The following is a 21,733-nucleotide window of genomic DNA, read 5'->3' as shown; positions in this document are numbered from 1 at the left end:
TGCACAATTAACCGAATTTGTAATCGTGATTACAATTACAGGTGCCACAATTATGTAATCGTTCAATAAAATGTAATTGCAATTACAAAAAAAGTCCACTTATTATTCTGTGTACTTCAGATAACCTGTAGAAAGAAAAAACACATTCAGTTTTTTCCCGATTGTTTTTATTTTTAGTATAACATTATAATACCATGCATATTTTTACTTATATGTATATTTTACTTTTGAGGCTTAATGCTATAGAATAATTATAATTAATAATCGCAATTACAATTTCAAGGGAATAATCGACAATTATTTTTGTCATAATCGTGCAGCCCTACTTTACAGCATTAAAAGTATTGTCTGTTTGTCAGTAAACCAAACCAACTTCACATTGTTTCTCTTACTCGGATGAAAATATTCTGTTATTTAAACTGTTAATAAAATTATATATAGAAAGCGATCAAAGAACGCTCCCTTTGCAATCGCTGGAGCTGTCAATCAAACAACGCGAGTTTATCAGAAACTGAGTTCTGGAATCGTGCCAAAACTCCTGTAATAATCAACAAATCTCTTATTTACATTGTGTTTGCACTGTTAGTTATGATGAAAGCATTTGTTAGTGTGCAGAAATCGAGTTGCAATGATGAGATCACAGCATTCATGCGCTCAACATGTGATCGGCTACAATGCTCATCACTGCAACCTTTCATGCCACAATCTGAATATAATGCCATAGATCTAAATATAATGCTAAAATCAACACTTTTCATGATTAGTTAACCTTGAGAGCTGTAATGGTAAAATCGTGCTAAAAGTTTTCGGGAGAGTTCCACATGTAATACTAGCTATTTCATATGCAAAGACGTCAGCCAATCACAGCAGTGGGCGTTTACACTGAAGTCTCACAGCAGACACGCCCCTTCAAACAGAGTGTTCAGAGGCTAAAATCAGAGAAATGCCTTTTATTTCTAAGTTATGACTATTTTTGATGATTTTTTTTTTTTACATTATAAGTGCTCCCCAGAAAACATTATAAAACAATGCAGTTCATGACCCCTTTAAGAAAAACGGAAGCGACACCAATGAGTAAAGCAATTCAAAATAAATATAACCTCTATATCATGAGTATGTGAAGTATTTTTATATCCAGGATTCACAGTAGTGTTCCTGTAGCTCAACTGGCAGAGCATGTTGCTAGCAATGCCAAGGTCATGGGTTCCAGGAAACGTTCAGGAAATGCAAGCACTGATAAAAATATATCCCCTGAGTGTAGGTTGTTTTGGATAAAAGAATCTGCCAAATCCATACATTTAACAAGTATACTTTATATTAAATATATCTACACCTGCAATAAGCCAAAAGGGCTTTGAACGTTGGCAAAGGTTAAATTAGCAGGTAGGGTTGAGTACCGAACTCGGTACTTTTAAGGGCACCGACCGAATTTCGTCGGTAGTACAACCGAGTACCGATTCACATTTAAATTAATCGGTACCAGATATCGGTACCTGAGAACGCATATTGTGATATAGACTAACTTTGTGTCTGTAAATATTAAACTGCGAAAAGACCATTTAAATACGAATCATGCAGGTCTCTTTGCGAATTAATGCCATAGACGCGCGCTTTACAGTCTATGGGTTTACCTCACACACACTCTCACTCAGAATCGGGCGTGACGGTCGCATGTTTCCATCTCTGCCTCTCATATGAGAACATGAACGCACGAACGTCATCTCCAGAGCCACTGAGAGTCACTTTATGAGCATTTTACCGTTTCATTTGAGAAAAACTACCGTCATATCATAAACACACAGAAACTCAAATTCACGGCAACCCGTCAAAATAAAAGTTCGGCTAACTTGACAAATAAATTACTGTTGTACAGTTGAATTTAGATACGTCTCAGTGTAAAAATAATACTTACACTAATGTAATAATAATAAATGATCAAAACTTTTAACCATATAATTTTTATTTTAACCATATTCAGCACTTTGTTTGACAATTTTTTTTAAATTAAATTAAAAGATAAATTAAATTAATGTTTTATGTCTTCATTTGATTACCAGAAAATACATAACACATAATTTGTGGGAAATCTTTTCATAGAAATGAAATAATTAAAAAGAAAAAATAATAATATGGTTGTTTTTTTATGAATTAAATTAAGTACCTAGCCTACTATTTACTAGTAAATATTACAGTAATCAAACATCACAGACAATGGCAGACAGCGACCAGGGCAGCTCTGGCGAAATGTCAATAACACTTTTATAAATTACTTACAGGTTCTTTCCAGTCATTTATGTAAACATCCTAAAAGTACCGAAAAAAGGTACCGGTACCGAATTTCAGGTACCGGTACCGATACCGGTTAAAATGTGAACGGTACCCAACCCTATTAGCAGGACATATCAATGAATATAACCACCATTTATTTACAGATACAAACATCAAGCTCATTGAAAAAAAACAGTGATAAACGGCAAAATCTGAAAATGCCATTTCACGACTGTCTTTGTTGTGTTAATATGCTAATTGCTCAAATGGGGGAAATTAAAGTGCACGACCTTTCCTGTATATTTGCTTCTACATGACAGCAAACGCAAGTGAACTTTAGCATCCTGCACGATGATGATTTCTCAGGTGGGTTTTTATCTGCGTTACACTGGGGGGCATTGTCACAGATGACATATCACCATCTCTGCACGAGCAGTTTTTTTTGCTAGTAATTTAAATGTGCGGAGGGGACCGTAATTTGTTCTTCATGGATAATATGACCCTTAGCGGAGCAAGATCATGGGTCGGCTGAAGTGATATTTTCTGGTAATGATGGTCATACATCATTCCTGACGGCGTGGGTTTAGAGGCTAGCACATCACTGCCACGTCCTCCGGGACTCGCTGCCATAAACAAGTAAGACATGAGCGCCCTGTGGAGGGCTGTGCAATTTTTACGAGCTTATCCTGAGCCCTTGGCGGCCGGGGGCTGAGACTCTCACTGTCGTGGTGATTAATACCACTGAAGTCCTATCATCTTTCTTCATGGTCTTCCACTGCTGGGGCACTACATTAGGGCTTGATGTCCTCAAGGTGATCTGCTGCAATCACTCTCACCATGTAACGGTTGAGGAGAGTCTACGGTTCTCTGAAATATTGTGCAAGCGGAGCGATGGGTACTTCGAAGTGAAGGGTCGTATTGCTACAGAATGGTTGTAACTCTTGTAAATGGTGTTGCAGGTTCACAAGCTGTAGACTTTAAGGTTGACAAACATCAGTTATCAGGAACTGTTGAGGGATAGCCGAAGAGGAGCGTTCTGTCAAAATGTACTCACCCTCGTGTCATTCCAAACTAGCGCAAACGAGGCAAAAGAAGATATTTTGAAGAATGGTGCAGCTGTTTTTGCAATGAAAGTCAACTTTAAAAAAGCATTTTTGGGTGAACTATCTCTTTAAGACATGACTTGCTTGCTTGTTATTACTTAGTGAACGTGTCAAAACGTATAGGCAGCTGGATAACACACTTCGGCACTTGCTATTTTTTATTTTGTTTTATAGGCTATGTGAAATCATGTAATGGTGTGTCATGAGTACTTTTAAATGCTGAGACTTTTCATGAGCTGTGATTTACCTTCACTTATGAATAGACTTTTATAGAGTTGTCCTGTTATGTGACTTGAAAGAACTAGGTCAGGCTTCACAAATGAGCTTGATAAATGCATGGTTATGGGATTGATTGTCTGGCCTAAATGATTTGTTATTTCCCTTTAGACGTTAACAGACTTTGTAAATTAGGTGTCAGAGTAACAAGCAGCATGTAATAAAAGCTGTTCACATTATTCTTCCAAGATTGCTAATAGAGAAGGTGCGTAAATCACCCCCTGCCATTTAATTTAGGAACCAAAGAAGCAAATTATTTGACACCGCAAGAAACAGCCCATCTGCTTCAGTGTTCTCCACATTTCTACAATTGTCCTGATTTTGGCAGAACAAAAAAACTTAAAAATGATACTTATGATTTATGAGGATAATCTGGATTAGGTTTTGATTTATAGGGATGCAACAATACAGTTAGTCCACGGTTCAATACATACCTCGGTTTTTAACCACGGTTTTCGGTTCGGTTCAGTTCGGCTCTGATGGCTTGTCACATCAGTTTTTTGCTATTCTATTATTTTACTTAAAAGAATTGAAAAAACCTTACTTAAACTTAGATTTACACTGGCAGCTCATAGCAGTACAGCAGCATTTAAGTATGAAATTGAATGAATAAATGTAAAAACAAAACACTACAAAGACTTCACTATAAAATATACATTGATCTTATTAAAGCTACTGTATTAAAGTTTTTCAGCGAGTGATTTTCTCTTTGTCTTTTGTTGTTGTATTAACATTAAAGGGATAGTTCACTCAAAAATGAAAATTCTGTCATCGAGAAATGAATACAGGTTTGGAACAACATTAGAGTGAGTAAATAATGACATAATTTTAGAGGTGAACTGTCCCTTTAAGGACAAGCTGCAGCATGTTCACTAGGTTGCGCTGCTGTCAATTTAAGACCTGCCCGCATCTAATATACAGACACACGCCGATTTTACTTTCACTTTAGACATAACCGACTGTGTTTATGTAAACCTTGTGTGTATTTGACAGCGCAGTAAGACTACTTAGTCCAGTAATCACGTGTTTGACAGGCATTTAGTGCGCGCGCTCGAAAAAGTGCAAAAGTTTAACCGGCAAGGCTTTAAAACGCATGCAAATAATGAACTTTCGTGATTGTGAATAACTATAGTGTTCCGTGAGTATAACTCTCCCACTAACGTGTGATATGAATGTATGTCGCGTAGTTCCGTATATTGGGATGGAGGCAAATTATATAATTTGTAGAAAAATAATTAATTAATTGCAAAACCGGAAAAAACGCAATTCACAAGCGCGTATTGAACCGTGAATGGTTGCGTTGTTCCGTATATTGGGATGGAGGCAAATGATAGAATTTGTAGAAAAATAAATAATTAAATGCAAAACCGAAAAAAAAACGCAATTCACAAGCGCGTATTGAACCGTGAATGCCGTACCGAACGGTTCAATATTATATTGAGAATTGTGGCATCCCTAGTATTTAAACTGTAAATTAGATCTGAATCATCATTATAATAATATTGTAGAGTTTGTAGAGTTGGTATGTAGGCCTACAATGGCCAAGATTAGAGATTTTTAAACCTGTCTAATTGGAATTATTTGTTCATGCTCATTTTGTCTATGTTTACATTTCGATTTGCCTTTGCTACAGTCTCACATAAAGGTGATCTTTTAAAAACACTAATACTTTAATGAATTAAATGAATATCCATTCTGCATATTGTACATCATATTGTTGTGATGCCTACATTTTTCATTTATTTAGGCAAAATGGTGTAGAATTTTACTGTTATTTATTGGTTATCAATCTAAAACTAATGATCAGTTTATCGGCATCAATCAAGCCCACTGTTTTTGCACATGCAGCTCCCTAAATCGCACAAGAATTTTGTGGTAATCTTTAAAGGCTCTTTTCTCCTAAAGAAAGCACTGGCTTTTGAGTCGGCCTGCACGTAAACAAAGCCGAAAGAATGCACTCTGCCCCGTTTGATAGCTCTTTACCCACTCTCCTCCTCCATCTGCACTCATGACTGCAGTGGGAGCCCGACGATTATGATGGAAATCTCACAAGCCATTACCATGAAGAGGCTGGGCCCAATGCAGACAGCTTAATGGACTCATTTGTAATTGGTAGGGGGCAATGGCTAAGCTACCGTGGCCTTTGTGTGATTGAGTATAGAGGCATGCATGCAAATGTGACAAATGAATAGGAATTGAGCCTCTCAGGTTTTGTGCGGCTTTCTCCAGCTCTCCGTTCAGCCAGAGTGACCTTGAGAGGCAGTGCAAAAAAGGTGTTAAGAATGGCATAAAGAGGTGTTAACACTGGGGGCAGTGAACGGAAAGGAACAATTCATGAAGTCTAAAGTGGCATATTCATTAGCTGCCGTATGAATTGGTTTGGAAGGAAGCTGTTGTGCAAAGCCGTGAGGTACACATCGGTTATGAGCACTTCATAAGTGGCATCTGAATGCTCCATGGGCCTATTTACCGCCCTGCTAAGCGAGCATAAAAGGGCACTTTCCGTGCTCTCTGTATGTGCCAGCCCTGCTGAAGATCTTCAATCAAATCTCAAGACTTCTCATTCAGTGGAAAATGAGTCTCACAGGTGATCGCTGCAGATTCGTACGGCTGAAGATGATTTGATATGCACGCTCATGACGAGTAACTGTGGATGTTAGCCGTTTCCCTAAGCCTCATTGTCTGAGGTGTTTTTTGTGCGGCATTGGGAAGAGAGCCTGTTCGTCACAGATGTCCAGGGAAAATTACACAAGTGCCTCATTAATGAATGGCTCAACAGTCTCTGGAGGTGGCCTCAGAGGCAGCTCTTTAATGAGCTGGGAACTCAAACACTGCCAAAGTTTACCTCGACCCTGCCTCTTGCGCTCGGGTCAGTCGGAAGAGCAATTCAATTCAGGGCCACTGAAGCAGAGGGGAATGGCCTCACGCTGATTTCTCTTTTGCGGCCCCAAAGGCAGGAATAATGCACTTTTGTCACACGCATCCTGGGGAATTACAGCTCCTAATTTGATTAGGGGAGATTTGATTAACTGGAAAATGGGGATTTCACTAAAACTTTCACATGCTTAATTTATCCCTTGCCGAGCAGATGCAACATTGTGTCATCCCAATGAAAGGGCGAATGGGAGCCCCATTCAGTGGTTAGACGCTCTTTGAAATCCAAGAATATTGGTATTTCGCCATGGCTCTCACAAGTCAAATGCCTTTGATTATCTCTCCCTGGAAATAGCAGCGGCTGTCATGTGAGTTTGCGTACGCCTGCTCGCGAAGGCTACCTTGAGCTGACAGCGTGGAATCGGCGGCGGCACATCTCTTCGTGGACTAAAAACTCCTGCGGTGTTGAGTCATTCCATTCCACAAGCCAACGGATCGCACATCTTCCAGTACATTAAGATCGTGTATTTCATTTCAAGGCCAATTGGCCCTTAGTAATAGTCTCAGAAGGAGCTTGCCATTACAGACCAGTGCTTATGGAGGACAGAAGCTATTCCAAAGGGCAAGTGTGGAGGAATCCATCCCTGTTAAAAATGATCTAGTTAAATCAGCTTTCTCTCAAAGGGCCATCGGGCCAAACCTGCTCTTTGAAATTAATAGCCAGACTGAAGCTGAAGGGCCAAGGCATCAATTTACTCCTCCTCCAGACAGAAAATCAGTGAAAACAATCAGGCCAAGTCTGCACTAATGACTTTGCCTTTGAGGAGAGTCTGCAAGAATCTTTCGGTTTAAAAGAAGACGGAAGGAAAAACTTGCATGTGCTCATTCTTCATTCGATATCTTTGGGTTTTTAGGGCCTAGAGCTGGGACAGATGCGTTACGGTAAACTGATTCTTTGTCATAATTATACGAAATGGTTTCAAATGGACTTATTATAATGAGCACCGAGTTAATAAAAGCCCTCGTTCCACTGCTCATTTTCAGTAATCACATCTGACTCAGATTTTCTGCCTTTGATGATGATGAGGATACAATTTAGCAATGATTTACTATTTTCTGTTAGTCGTACACGCTGTGCGTTGGTAATGTACGATTGTTTTTTGGTACTGTGATGGCACTGTTGCCATTTATCAGATCATTTCACTTTTTTGTATTAATAAGATTATGACAAGATTATGGGCAAAAGTGCTGTTATTATTTTGGTCATGAAAATCAAAAAGCTGTTAAATACTCCTAACTATTAGCACAAGTATTGAAAATATTAATATTGTACAGTAGTTAAAAGTATGGCGACGTAAACCGCAGTTTTTTTGCACATCTGCATTTAACTTGCATGTGATTTAAACAAAATGATATTATAAATTAATCTATTTATGTGTTAAAATAAATATTGCTTATAAAATAGGTTGAGGTTAGAGTTACAGCAGAGGGAAAGGTTGCAGTTTGGGTTTGTTTAGGCTTCAACCTCAAGTTTTCTTCAGAAGTATGAATAAGAATTAGCATTAGTGGTAGATAAATACTGTCTGATTTCAAAACTTTGTCATTATAGAGCAGTGAATGTATGTATGTATGTATGTATGTATGTATGACTTCTCAAAATATCACATACAAAGGTGCCATATAGCTTTGCTTTCATGCGAACACTGAAATGTCCTGGTTCTTAAAGGGATCGTTCACACAAAAATGGAAATTACCCCATGATTTACTCACCCTCAAGTCATCCTAAGTGTAAATGACTTTCTTCTTTCAGATGAACACAATCGGAGATATATTAAATAATGTCCTGGCTCTTCCAAGCTTTATAATGGCAGTGAATGGAGGATGAGATTTTGAAGGCCAAAAAAATGCATCCATCCATCATAAAAGTACTTCACACGACTCTAAGGGGTTAATAAAGACCGTCTGAAGCGAAACAAATTTTTTTTTAAAGAAAAATATCCATATTTAAGACTTTATAAACTAAAATAACTAGCTACCGACAGACGGCCGTACACATCATTTTACAGCGAAAGAGTAACCCCTGACCTGATTATGACGTATTGACGAACACGGAAAAACAAAACACGGTCACTAATTAGAAGTCTAAAACAAGAATTGTTAGAGAAATGTCTGAGGATTTTGATATAAGAGAAGAGGAACTTGAGTTTGTTGCCCAGCCCTATTTGTTTGAACCACGAGAGGCGTCAAAGCTTAGTCAGAAGCTAGTTATTTTAGTTGATAAAGTTTTAAATATGGATATTTTTCTTACACAAAGGCATCGATTCACTTCAGAAGGTCTTTAATAACCCCCCAGTGCCATGTGGATTACTTTTATGAAGGATGGATGCACTTTTTTTAGCCTTCAAAATCTCGTCCTCCATTCATAAAGCTTGGAAGAGCCAGGACATTTTTTTTAAATATATTTCTCCTATTGTATTTGTCTGAAAGAAGAAAGGCATATGCATGACTTGAGGGTGAGTAAATCCTGGGCTAATTTTATTTTTTTGAGTGAACTCTTGGATTTAGAAACGCATGCATGTTGCATGTCTGATTTAAACAAAATGCACAAGGACCACACTGACACTAGACATCAAATCGCCATAGTCAGGATAATAAAATACAGCAGTAACATCAGGCTCGGCTAGACCCAGTTGAAAGCGCATTGGCTGTTATTTGGAGCTTCGAAATTATGAAAAGAAAACCCCCTAATCTTCTTCCGTTTGATGATATTTGATGGCCTGCATATGATTTGGAGTCTCTCTTGTAGGTCTGAATACATTTTTCAACTCGAGCCCACACATCTGCCTCCAGTCCCATAGATCGAACGCCCTCCGAGGAGAGAAGGAAGGTGTCGCGGCCACTCGCATATTCATCTGCCAATCGGCGTCCCAGTGTGTGCAGTCAGAAGAAGGAAGCTGAAACTGTTTTGCTCAGCGGCGCTGGCATGCCGAAGATCCACGTCCCGCTGAGGAGTCGCAAATCACAGCTACGTCCCAGCAGGAGGACCAACTTCAGCTTGAACAAGGCCTTGTTTTGTTCAGGGCCTGTGAAATGCAATTAGAAACTCCCTCAGGGCCGACAGGGGCAGCGACTGAATGAGACCTCCCCGCGGTCTTGGCAGGCCACGGACTTTGAAGTCTTGTGCTATCTCCCCCAGAGAGCCCATCCCCGGTTCAGAGAGGACACCGCATTAGCAACGGAAGAGTGCAGGGAGCTTTCATCCGCCTCCTCCCACAGGGGTGTTGACGGTTCTAATAAATTATGTGATATATCTGTTGTGATAATATCCCGTCTTGTGATTCATCATCTCGCCATGCCCTTTTCCCCGCTGACATTTACAGCCCTCCGTCTGATGAGGAGCTCTGCGATTGGTTGATCTCTCGAAGAATTCCACAGCACTGTGTGCATGACATTCACATTTATATGACGCGTTTATAATAAGCTGTGACGGGTACAAATGCAACCACTGCATTAAATCATATTATCCTTCTCTCACCCTGCACAGAAGCGGGGCGGCATACCAGCACAGCAGCTTTAATTGGAGCCGACACCGTCACCCAATGAGAGTGAGGTCTCATTTCGGTGCGAGGTGGAACCGTCTCATCAGCATTCTTGACCTGTCGCCTGTCCCCTCTGGTTATTCTGGGCCTGTAATTAAGAGGATGGCCATAATCACTAGACTGTCTAAAGGTACGTACGTGTTGAGCAGAGAGGAGGAGAGTGTTGTAATTGTTCTGCCGCTGTCAGGGCTGAGGAGGGAGGGAGGGAGGTGTGTGGGAGGCGGTGGGAGTGTCCGCTGAGGGAGGGATCACAGGAATGCACGGTTCTCTACTGAGGGAGCATTCTTGAGCCGGACATGCTCTGGAAAGGATCTCCTGCGTGATCGCGAACCTGCTTCTGGTGGATTTGCGCTTAATCTGTTGGTGCTGAAGGAGCTCAAAGCCTCATGTTTACCCTGTTTGGAGGATTTTACTGGATACAGATTCGGTCTCTGGAAAGGATTGGTTCAACATCATCCGTGCGCTGACATTCAAAGGGTAGAAACGAACACTTTGTCAGAGCTCCTAGATTTTGGAGGGACCTTTCTGTCGCATTTACAGCAACTTTTTAACACTTTTACAGTACTCTGAAAAGCATTGGATATTTGGGAAGAAAACCTTTTTGGCAGTATTTTGGATTACACTGAAAAGGACCAGAGAGTTGATCATCCTCCTCGTCTCATCTTTTCATTGGCATTTTGGGTAAGTGCTTCTGAAAAAACAAATAAAACGTTAATCTTTAGATTTGGTGGATTTGGGTTGGTTGTGTTTCTTGCTGTGCATTTGTAGATATTACAGTGATGATGGAGAGAAATGGATAGCGCACTACAATTTGTTTTCATTGTATCAATGTCTTCTGTGTATCATTTTATGAAGCATGGAAAAAAAATATTTTTTGAGTGTTTCCTTTGAAAGCATTGCATCTTTTAAAGCGTGAAGGAGCTTGTCATGTTTTGCAGTGGTGAAACACTGTCCTCTTGTGGTTAAAATATGTGTGCTGTTGGCTAATAGATCATTTTTACTGAAACTTATTAATATTGCAGGTTGCTCTGACAAACAGAGACATTCCCTCCTCCAAATGAAGGTACGTGAACCTCCTCAAATTCCATTATTATTGGTCACATTTTATAACGTACACATTACTAAATATGCCTTTAGTGTTGTGTTTGTTTGCCTCCCTGGATGAGAATACATTAGCAACCATTAAATCTAACACGTCTTGATAGCTTTGATAGATAGACTCAATTATCTTCTTGTAGTGTCATCACATCAGTTCCTATTCCAAGAAGACAGAATCCTCTAGGAACCTCTAGTGGGCATTTGTATAATTACCTTGACTTCTCAATTATATTAGAATTGGGTTTAGCTCTTATTTATTAGCAATAAATCAGGTGACTTGTGTAGCTGAACTCCTGGTGCACACATGGTGTTAGAAATATAACCAATACAATCTTTCTAGATATTAAACTTCTCATTTTATTGCTTTGGACATTTGACTGGTGCAGTTCATGGCGTTTTTCCCAGGCCAGGTCTTTTGCGTTCTGCAATATGATGAAGTGCGTAACAAAATATATGATAAGACATGTTATACTTGCATTGGGCAGATGGCATGATGAGAAATCCCCTGGATTGAGTACAAGGATGTAAAACACAATACCCTTAGAGGCAATTAGCCTCTCCATAACTTAGGAGGTGGGTACGTTCAGGCCAAGTACGTGCTGGTAATCTTCCACTTAATTGGATAGAGGATCAGACACTCCACTGCCAAACTGCCCAAAAAACACTTTAGCCTTGCTGATTTATTTAACAAGACACTCTCAGTCCTTGCATTTATTTTTATTGGCACACTTACACATTGAAGTCATGAAGCATTCAAGAAAACCACGATTGCTTCTCTCTATATCACTCATCACCATTTACTTCATGCAGTTTTTGCTACTTAAGCGTGCTGAAATCAAATCAGAGGCACTTAAGAACTTAACCAGATTACTTTCATAAGGTCACTAGCCATAGTTAATGGAATTTACGTCTTTAAGTTAGAGCGGAGGCTCCCGTCTAGCACATTTGTCAGCAGGGGCCAAGGTCTGGCCACCAGCACTGGGCTGGAGTCTCGTTGGACGGACGGGTCACGGCCTTGGGTCAGACGGCTCCACATGTGCATACAGATTATTGTGTTTCAGCATTGCTTATTAAATGATGATATTTTTAGACTTTTATTTGCTGCAGTTAGCACCGCGATTGGCTTGAAAAGGTTACAGAAAGGATGTGAGCACATAGTGCAGCAATGTTTTGGGAAGCCTATTAAACCTTAAGCCATCTTAATGCAATTGAGTTAAAGGACGCTTGTCTCAATCATAGGGGGATTAGACAGCTTTCAGAGTCTGTTTTATATCTCAGCGTTCTGCCAGATGCTTCTCGGAATTCGCTTTTTAATTAGACATCACTTCCTTGAATGACACACATCATATTTCTAATCTGCGTCCTTTGTATGTGTGTTATTAAACGCATCAGTACAGTTCTGATTACATATTTATATAGGGGCACAAAATCTGGATAGTTGCTGCCTTACATTTTTTTGATTAAATTCATTCAACTTAAATGAGTTAAATGACAAAAAACAGTTGAATCTTGTATAACTTATTAAAAAAATGCTTGACTTATTTTGAGGGGTTAAAGCATTGTAAAAACATATGTTGTCACATCTTATTGTTGTACGCTGTAAAAGAAGTTGCTTCCTTGAATTAAGTACAGTCAACTTGGATGTTTTAGTCATTGCAACTTAAATTACATTAAACTGACTTAAAAATCAGTTGAATCTTGTGCAACTTATCAAAATAAGTTAAGCAGTTTTCATCTTTTTTTATGAGTTAAAGCACTGTAAAAACATGTTGTCATACCTTATTGAACATATTTTTGACAGTACGCTGTAAAAAAATGCTGCCTTATTTTTAAGTACAGACTACTTGGATATTTAAGTCGTTTCAACTTAAATTACATTAAACTGAGTTTAATCTTATATAATTTATAAAAATTTTGTTAAAGCAATGTAAAAACATATGTTGTCATAATTTATTGATCATATAATTTTTTGAATATTTTGAATCTTGAATAATGTGAAACGTTTATCACCTGCAGTTTGGAATTAAGTGTGACGGTGTGATTTAAAAAAAAAATTATATATATATTTGTATCACTTTATTTTAATTTTCTTAAGACAACACATGCACAATGACATCAAACCAGTAACTATACAGGATAAATAGCTCAAATAACTTTCTAAGAAGTACCATTGTACACGCTACATTAAACTAGGTACTGCTTTAAATTAGAACACCCCCCCCACACACACACACACACACACACACACACACACACACACACACACACACAATATTACAAGGATTTTAGAAGGTTGTTTCAAGTGCTCTTCAAACAAAAACATTTCGTACATAAGTGACGGAGTGAAAATACAAAATATTTTATCCTGGTGAATGGCAACGACAGAAATTAAAATAATATACAGATATATACATTCATGCACACACATGCATATATACTCATACATATATAAAGCTTGTTTAGTCCTCCTGTAGGAACAGTCTTATTGGTTTCCAAATCTTAATAAAAACGGATCTTTTATCTTTAAGTATAAATCTCAGTTCTTCCAAACGTTGTGAATTTTTAATATTGCATGATACATTTTGAGGTAAAATGCATAATGGTAATGACATTTTTCAGTTTTTGCCATGCACCTGTGGAAATGCGAAAATAACGTTAAAGTTAACAAATATTCAATTAACTTAAAACAATAAAAGTATATCAAATAAAATGTTTTTTAATTTAAATTTCTCAAATATTAAACAATTTGAAAATGGTAATTTATTTTACTAAATTATTAGGAAGTATAAATCGTGAAATGAATGACATTACATTACTGTTATCCTGCTGTCATATTGAACTTTTCAACACTCAAATTACACAAAAAGGACACATTAAATTGATCAGAAGTGACTGTAAAGCCATTTATCATGTTGCAAAAGATTTCTATTTCAAATAAATGCTGTTCTTTTGAACTTTCTATTCAAATAATTGTTTGCCATCACAAGAAGAAATGACATTTGAAAATATATTAAAATTGAAAATTGTAATATTTTATCACTTTACTGTATTTTGATCCAATAAACGCATCCTTGATGAGATTCTATATTTTTAAAAGCTTTTTTTCTCACTGAAGAATCTCGCGTATAAGTACTGGACTATGTTTGACTTCTCTGTTGTTATGGTTGTGTGTTGTTAATGCTAATATGAGAAGGAGCTGTGTAATCTATTCGCCCGACACTCGGCTGTCAAAAGTTGACAGCTTCCCTCAACACTCACAGCCTTAACATGTTTCTGCCAGGAATAACTGAACCCCTTTTCACAGAGCTGTCTTTGCTTCAGTTTTGGCCAAGGTGCGGTCACTGGCCTGGATAGAGAGTTTGTTACGTTCCTGCAATGCTTGTTAAGGCCGTGTTAAGATTTTATGCTATACAGGGCCCAGAATGCATTTCACAGGCATGATCACTGTAGCCACCTTCAAAGTAGGAGCGAAACTATTCAAGGCCGTAGTATAATCTGTTCATCCCCTGTCCGTCGCAGACATAGGTATACATGTTAGTACAACGAAGTCTGTGAGATAGGCAGTCAGAACAGAGTTGGCATTGTTTGCAGGGTAACCCGAGCCGGGCCGGGCCCGAGCATTGGGGATAGTGTATAGCTGAAATCGGCGCTGCTGAGAGATCAGCCAGACAGCTGACTGTTTGGAGCTTTCAGCACAACTCAAATAAACACTTTGACCATCCAACTTTAGCGCTCACTTTGCCCTCAGCTCTCACACACGTTACAGCCGTGACTGACCACTGTTATAAGACTCACAACGAGCCCTTTATCATCAGTGAAGCCGCTTTAAGAGTCTGTTATATTGCTGAGTCTCTAGCGTCCTCCACGCCGCTGATTGTTTTACTGGCGCTCCAGGGGCTCGGTTTCTCGGAAGCGGGAGGTACAACACATCCCACAGGCTTCGGGAGACATTGTGTGCACGGCCGGCCTACATCCCCATCACTAATCCCCGACTGAACGAAACCTGAGCGCTGAATAATGAAACGGCTCTATGCCGGGCATTGCCGCCTATTGTACTGACTGTGGGAGAATGCAGTCGTTTTGCTCACAGCAATTTATACGTCCTTAGCTTGTGTCCTGAACTGGCCTTTCAAATCATCCTTTGTGAAGGGATTACTGTATGGTTACAAAAGATGACTCCAATACAGCTTGATTCTTTGTCATGTGCTGTATGTGACTGATGAAATGGGGTTTTGGAGGAGAAATTGCACTTTTTAATAAAAGCTATTGGGGTTTAAAACTGAGAGAAATGCACAGAGGGGGTGGATATATTTACTGAAAAGACATTATGATTATTTGATCTAATTCCAGTTATCCTAGAGGATAACTATTTTGTTGGTCATGTTCCATCTAAGGGTATGTTTACACAGCGACAATATATTAAAAACAGATGAAAACGATCCCCGTTCACATGGATCTGCGAAAATGACTAAAAAGGCTGTATTATGCATGCCAGGCCAGTAGTTGATGTCGCTGAACATGTAATAAAATTAAAACCCGTTTCAAAAGCTTGTTTTCAGGCCCCCAAAATGGCGTTGTCTTGTAAATGAACGACCAAAACGCATAAAGTTTTCTGTTTGTCGTCTAAACATACCCTAAGGGTGCGTTTCCACAACAGCGATACGCTTAAAACGGAGAAGTTTTTCCTTTGAGTTTTCCACGTACAGATGAGACCACTGTCAAAACAATCCCCATTCACACGGATCCTCGAAAACGACAAAAACACTGTATTCGGCTGCCAGGCCATTAGGTGGAGACCGAACACGTAATATGCATGTGCATGACGTCATGACGTTTTCACGGATTCACGTTTTTGTTGTTCACACGGAGACCGTTTTCAAAAACTTGCACTTTGAAACCGTTTTCAAAAGTTTGCGTTTTTATGTGCCCAAAACACCATTGTTGTGTAAATGAACGGCCAAAATGCATAAAAAGTTTTACGGTTTTAGTTGAAAACGGAGTCGTGTAAACGGCCCCTAAGTATAAACATTTGCTGGGTTTCAATTAAACGTGAAGCGAATCTTTTCAAAGTTCGTAAAAAAAATCAAATGCGAATTAGGTGCATTTCCATCAAGTTGTTTGAGCGGATGATGGTGGTATGTGTAACCTAGAAACCAGGCTCAGTCAGGGTGCCAGTTCTCCTCTGGCCAATTGACAAACAGCGTATGATTATTATTCTGACAACTTTACAGGTCGGAGGTCATAATAGATCGGAATATTCGAAAGATCGGAGCCAACATGCCGGAGACGGGTTTATTGAGGATGCCGTATTGATGAAACGATTATTAAAGTGCAATATTCAAAAGATCGGAGGCAACACACCGGAGACGGGCTTTATTGAGGATAACATATCGATTTAACAATTATTAAATAGGAATATTCTAACAATCGGAGTCATCACACCGGAGACGGGTTTATTGAGGATGCCGTGTCGATGAGGCAATTTCACGGGAGTCTAATTGACACGAAGGCACTAGCAGTGAGGGCATTACGACGATGTTGAGCCCCATACATATGGAAAAGAGAATGTCAGCAGGATTTTTGGAAGGTCGTATTGACCAGACATTTTACTCACAACCTTTGGCTACGACATTTCAGAATGTCAGGCCACATTTGAAACGTTATGCAACATTATTGACACCATATTCGCCATGTTAGAATTTATCTGTCATTATTCGCATTAACTCTTTTTCATTCTTTTTATTAAGTCAAAAAACACCTCAAGGTAGCGGAAAAAAGTGGGGGAAAAAATTTCACCTGAAATTTGCCGTTTACATCACTCGTTTCTGATGCAATACTTAAAAATGTGCATAAAAACAGTGATGGAAACATAGCTTATTGAATCTGAACGAAACTATAAATGCAAAAGAAACAATTCTGATAAAGTAAAAGTCTCTCTCTCATAGACTTCTAATTTGTCAACAACAAAAAAAAGATTTTAATTGTAAAACAATATTGTATACATATTTAAGTATGTTATTTTTAACGTCGCTAGCACAACTCAGACAATTGTGAAGATTTTTCTGAAAAAAGTTTAAACACAATGTGGTCTTTTGATTTGTAATCTTGTATCTTGCCAAATTGGAGAGCAGTTTGAGATCTCTGAAACTCTTGAGGCACGTTTGAGATTCGTTTCAGAAACTATAAATTGGCGTAGTAGTGTTAATGTTTAATAAGTAAAAATATTGTTACAAAAACCTGTGTAGAATCCCCCTTTCATAGCCGCGATCTGCACGTATTATTGTGATTTATATGGATCAAAACAGTAAGCGTAAAAATCCTGTGCATACCTCCCAGTTGGATAACTGCTTTGATGTATGAACTGGAAAAGAGCGAGTGAGAGAGAGCCGCGCCATGAAGGAAGTGTTCGCTTAGTCTGTGTGATACCCAACACCACAGACTGTGATCCTGCAGACAGACTGGCAAGTTGAGAATACAGAGAGATACTGTTCCCCTGTGTCTTATTCAAGAGCTGTTGAACGCCTGCTGAACGCTGCACCAGAGAGAGCTCTCTAAACCTGCCAGATCACAGCCTGGACTGCCTGGAAACGGCAATTTTCTAATGGATTCATGCAAGACTCTGACTTATTAGAGTGCAGAAACATAGAGGTAGGAGCTTTTTTTTTAAGCTGTTTTTAGTTGACGACTAATCCTGAACATACCAGAAGTATTTGTTTTAGCGCATTTCCACACAGGTTGTGTTCTTCTCTGAGATTGTCGGGGATCGCACAAATGTGGCTAAGTGTCAGAGAGAGGTGCAGCCGAACAGATGCGCTTTAGCTGAGTTGGCTTCATTCACAGTGAGCTAAAAACCACGTGGGAACCTGTCAGCACCTAAGAACAACTGTTTCTCGGTTTGAGTCATTTACCAACTGTGCCCTAGCAATAACGCACGTGGCCCTCGATGCCACCGGATGATTTATGAGACGTCTCCCGGCATCTGTGAGCACTAACCGCATGGGAACGGCTACAGTAAACACGTTTATGATTCGAAGATTATGTGTAGTTTTTAGGAGGGCTTACCTGCGCTTCGCCTCGTCTACTTTTGTATGCACACAAAGCTCCCTCCAACTGCTCCTTCACGAGATTAAGAGCTTTCCCCTGGCACCCTGTCAAGGACAAAATTTAAAGAACACGAGTGTTTAACCTCCAACTAATCTTGTCTTTGTGAGAATGAAGGGATTAGACCATTCGTTTCTGCATGCCTGGAAGGGTTAGGCCAGTAATGGGCTTGATGAATGACAAAAATGGCTTGGGGAAGGGAGCTGCCAACTGACACAGGAAGACAAATTCGCTGGTGGCCTGACAGCTCCAAAAAGAGGCTTAGCTTAATTCCTGACCTGCATCAAAATAGAGCATTACTGTGCCATGACACTAATTGAAAACAAGCAGTTTAAGCGAAACGAGTCTTATATACCCACGCCAAATATTTCCATGTATTTTTACCGCTCGTTATTGCTCCGCTTGATGGGAGGGTACATCAGCACACGCTGTTCTTTGATTAAACTGGATGCAAATTAGATTTAAACACCAGCGCCATTATGATCCAAGGGTCTATTAAGGACTCTCTGTGCTTATTATTTAGCTTTACTTGATTAGTCTGTAGCCAGTCCAGCTCTTGAGCTGTGCCATGTGGCTTGTACCACTCATTATGGACTTGATGGGGACTGTCTGTTCTCCTCTCTGGAGACTTATGGTCTCCGCCAGCATTTCTCCCGTTCATCTCATTAAGGATTGACATGCTGGTCTTTACACTTTTAAAAATAAAGGTTCCTTATTGGTATCGAAGGTTCTTCATGGAAACATTAACATCCATAGAACCGTTCAATTTTACAAAAGGTTCTTTATAGTGGAAAACAGTAGGGAATGGGATAGTTCCCCCAAAAATGAAAATTCATTAATTATGCACCCTCGTGTCGTTCCAAACATGGAAGACTTTCGTTCGTCTTTGGAACACAAATGAAGTAGCCTGACAAGCCGGACCCTCGTCAAGATGTTGGGTCTGGGAACTCACCATTGGCAGGGCTCAATCCGAGAGGCGGGACAAACGGTTGTCTTTCAGATTCCCTCTGCACACAATAGGATAGCGCTACAACCAACCAGAGCAACGAAGAAGGTGAAGCAGAGCTAGTTGATCGATTAAACTTTCGCCGTATCCGGTCGGCAAAAATCCGAAGACATCTTCCTTTCTTAAGAATGACTTCAGTGCCGTTCTTTGTTCTTTTCTCAAAGAAAAGCTTAACTCTTAAGCTTAAGTCTTCCAGAGTCGCGGCCAAAGCCGATTCGAAAGACCGCTGTTCGCCAGCTTCTTTGTTTACGAGTAGCACGCGGGACCGCCACAACTCTGCCGTCATTATGTTAAGCCCGCCCACCGACTCTATACACGATGTGATTGGCCTTACCAGAGTTTGTTTTTTCCAACTCACAAGCCAACGGCGAGTTGCTAGACGACCTGGCTGAAAATTACATTTGCTGCCGCTAGGGTGCGTCTAGATTTCTAGGCTACAAATTAAGATCTTTTTGTTGAAATCTGAAAGATTTCTGTCCCTCAATTGACAGTTGCGCAACGAAAAGTTCATAAAGAGATCGTAAAACAAATCCATAGGAATTGAGCAGTTTAGTCCAAATTTTCTGAAGAGACACAAACGCTTTGTGATGAACAGATTTAATTTAGACTTTTTTCACATTAAACATTGATCAGCAAACCTAAACATAAGCTCAACTGAACCTGCTAGACTCGTAAGAACAAACTTAATTGGTTCTTGAAGAAGCTCAAACGTTCTGTGTAACACAAGAATGTTACCAAAAATATGTAACTAAACATTTTAGCCCAAAATTTGGGCTGTCAGTGAAAATGTAATAAACGTCTAACCATAGCCCAAGAATAGACGAGTCATCTAGAACATGATAATGTCAAAGAAATGAAACCAAACACCTTGTAATCTCTGACTTTGCTTACATGATGGAATATCATACATCTCGCAAGTCATTGTGGCAAAAACATAATGTAACCAAAGTCAAGGTTATTTTGCCTAGAATGGTTTACTCTGGTCTAGTTAAACTAGACGGTGAAATGACGGCTGTTGCTTGCTGTGATGAATGTTTATTTGTGAATAAAAGCGTAAATTAAAACTGTTCATCATGTAAAGCGATCAATCCTCTTCAGAAAATTGAGACCAAACCACTCAAATCATATGGATTCCTTTTACGAATTTAACTTTTTGAAGCGTCAAACTGGTAACTGTCAATGGAGGCACAAATATCTCTCCGATTTCATTAAAAAGATCTTGATTTGTGTTCTGAAGATGAACGAACATCTTATGTGTTTGGACCAACATGAGGGTGAGTAAATAATGACAGAATTTTCATTTTTCGGTGAACTATCCCTTTAAGAGCTTTTAACTGCGAGGTTGTTTGTGTGGAACCCAAAATGGTTCCTTTTATTGCATCACTACAAAAACTCCCTTCTTTATTTTTAAGCGTATGAAGTTTTGCATTCTGGAAGCACCTTTATATTTTCAGGTGCCTAACGGTTCATGTTTGGTTTGTTTCTCCACACACAAATACTGTTCGCAACGTTTGAATGACCCCTGTGGCTGTGTCACCCTATTCAATACAAACAGCTCATCACAAGGGATTTGGAGCTCGGCTCAGGCGAATAAGTTGCTCCTTGTGTTTCCCTCCTCTGTGTACCCCTGGTGTTCGCGAAAGGAGGTCTACCCCTTGGAGAAGCTAACAATCCATTATGGGGCTCTCAATAGACCTTTCACTATAGCTACAGCAGCACTGGAGAAAAGGCCTAAATTGACAGCTCCACACAAAAGAGATTTACTGCTTTGCTTTATGTGCATGAGTGCTGTTCAAAAGGAGGTAATTGCAGGTTGTATAGATGGGCGAATCCCTAAGGGATTTCACCCCTTCATCACATTTGCATTCACTATTAGCGACCCCCACCCCCGGGAGGGAGCAGTAAATGTCACTGTGAAACCAGCGCTATGGCAGCACGTGAAAACACTAATACTGTAAAAATTGAATGGATATTTATAACTAATTTTTTATTTTTACAAGCTTTGATTTCTGTTATCTTCAGAAATCATTCTAATATGCTGATTTGCTGCTCAAGAAACCTTTTATTATTGCGTTGGAAAAGGTTACACTTCTTAATATTTCTGTAGATACCGTCCATGATACTTCTTGATTTTATGATCATTCATAAAATGGCCCCAAACATTTTAATGTTTTCTGAATATTAAATTTTTTCTGATTTTTGGTTAGTATTATTACTTCAAATTTGTATGCATTTGAATCATTGCTCATAAATATGAGGTAATGGTAATCCTGAGGATGTTTATTAATGTAATGTGAATTGTAAGAATTTTTCTTCCATAATGTGACATATTCAGAGGCAGACAGTAGTGGAGTACTTTTACTCTGCTTAAGTTCATTTTTCAAGTGTCTGTACTTTATCAGTGTTTT

General features: G+C 39.2%; 1 protein-coding gene across 4 annotated transcripts in view; it reads left to right on the top strand.

The window, feature by feature from the left end:
- Window positions 1-10,372: 10,372 nt before the first annotated feature.
- auts2b (activator of transcription and developmental regulator AUTS2 b) overlaps window positions 10,373-21,733 on the top strand; it is a 20,434-nt gene continuing 9,073 nt past the window's right edge. Inside the window, exons 1-2 of one of the 4 annotated variants that reach the window (XM_079823159.1) lie at window positions 10,373-10,801; window positions 11,143-11,183. The gene's annotated coding sequence lies outside the window, so the exon portion shown is untranslated. Of the gene's footprint in view, window positions 10,802-11,142; window positions 11,184-17,595; window positions 17,867-21,733 lie in introns of those variants that run through there. The other 3 variants (XM_079823161.1, XM_079823160.1, XM_079823162.1) reach the window with 3 other exon arrangements.

The sequence above is a fragment of the Gobio gobio genome (assembly GCF_949357685.1).
Source record: "Gobio gobio genome assembly, chromosome: 8".
NCBI classification, from domain to species: Eukaryota; Metazoa; Chordata; class Actinopteri; order Cypriniformes; family Gobionidae; genus Gobio; species Gobio gobio.
Note: the sequence above shows the minus strand (reverse complement) of the source record. Positions and strands in the feature narration are given on the sequence as shown.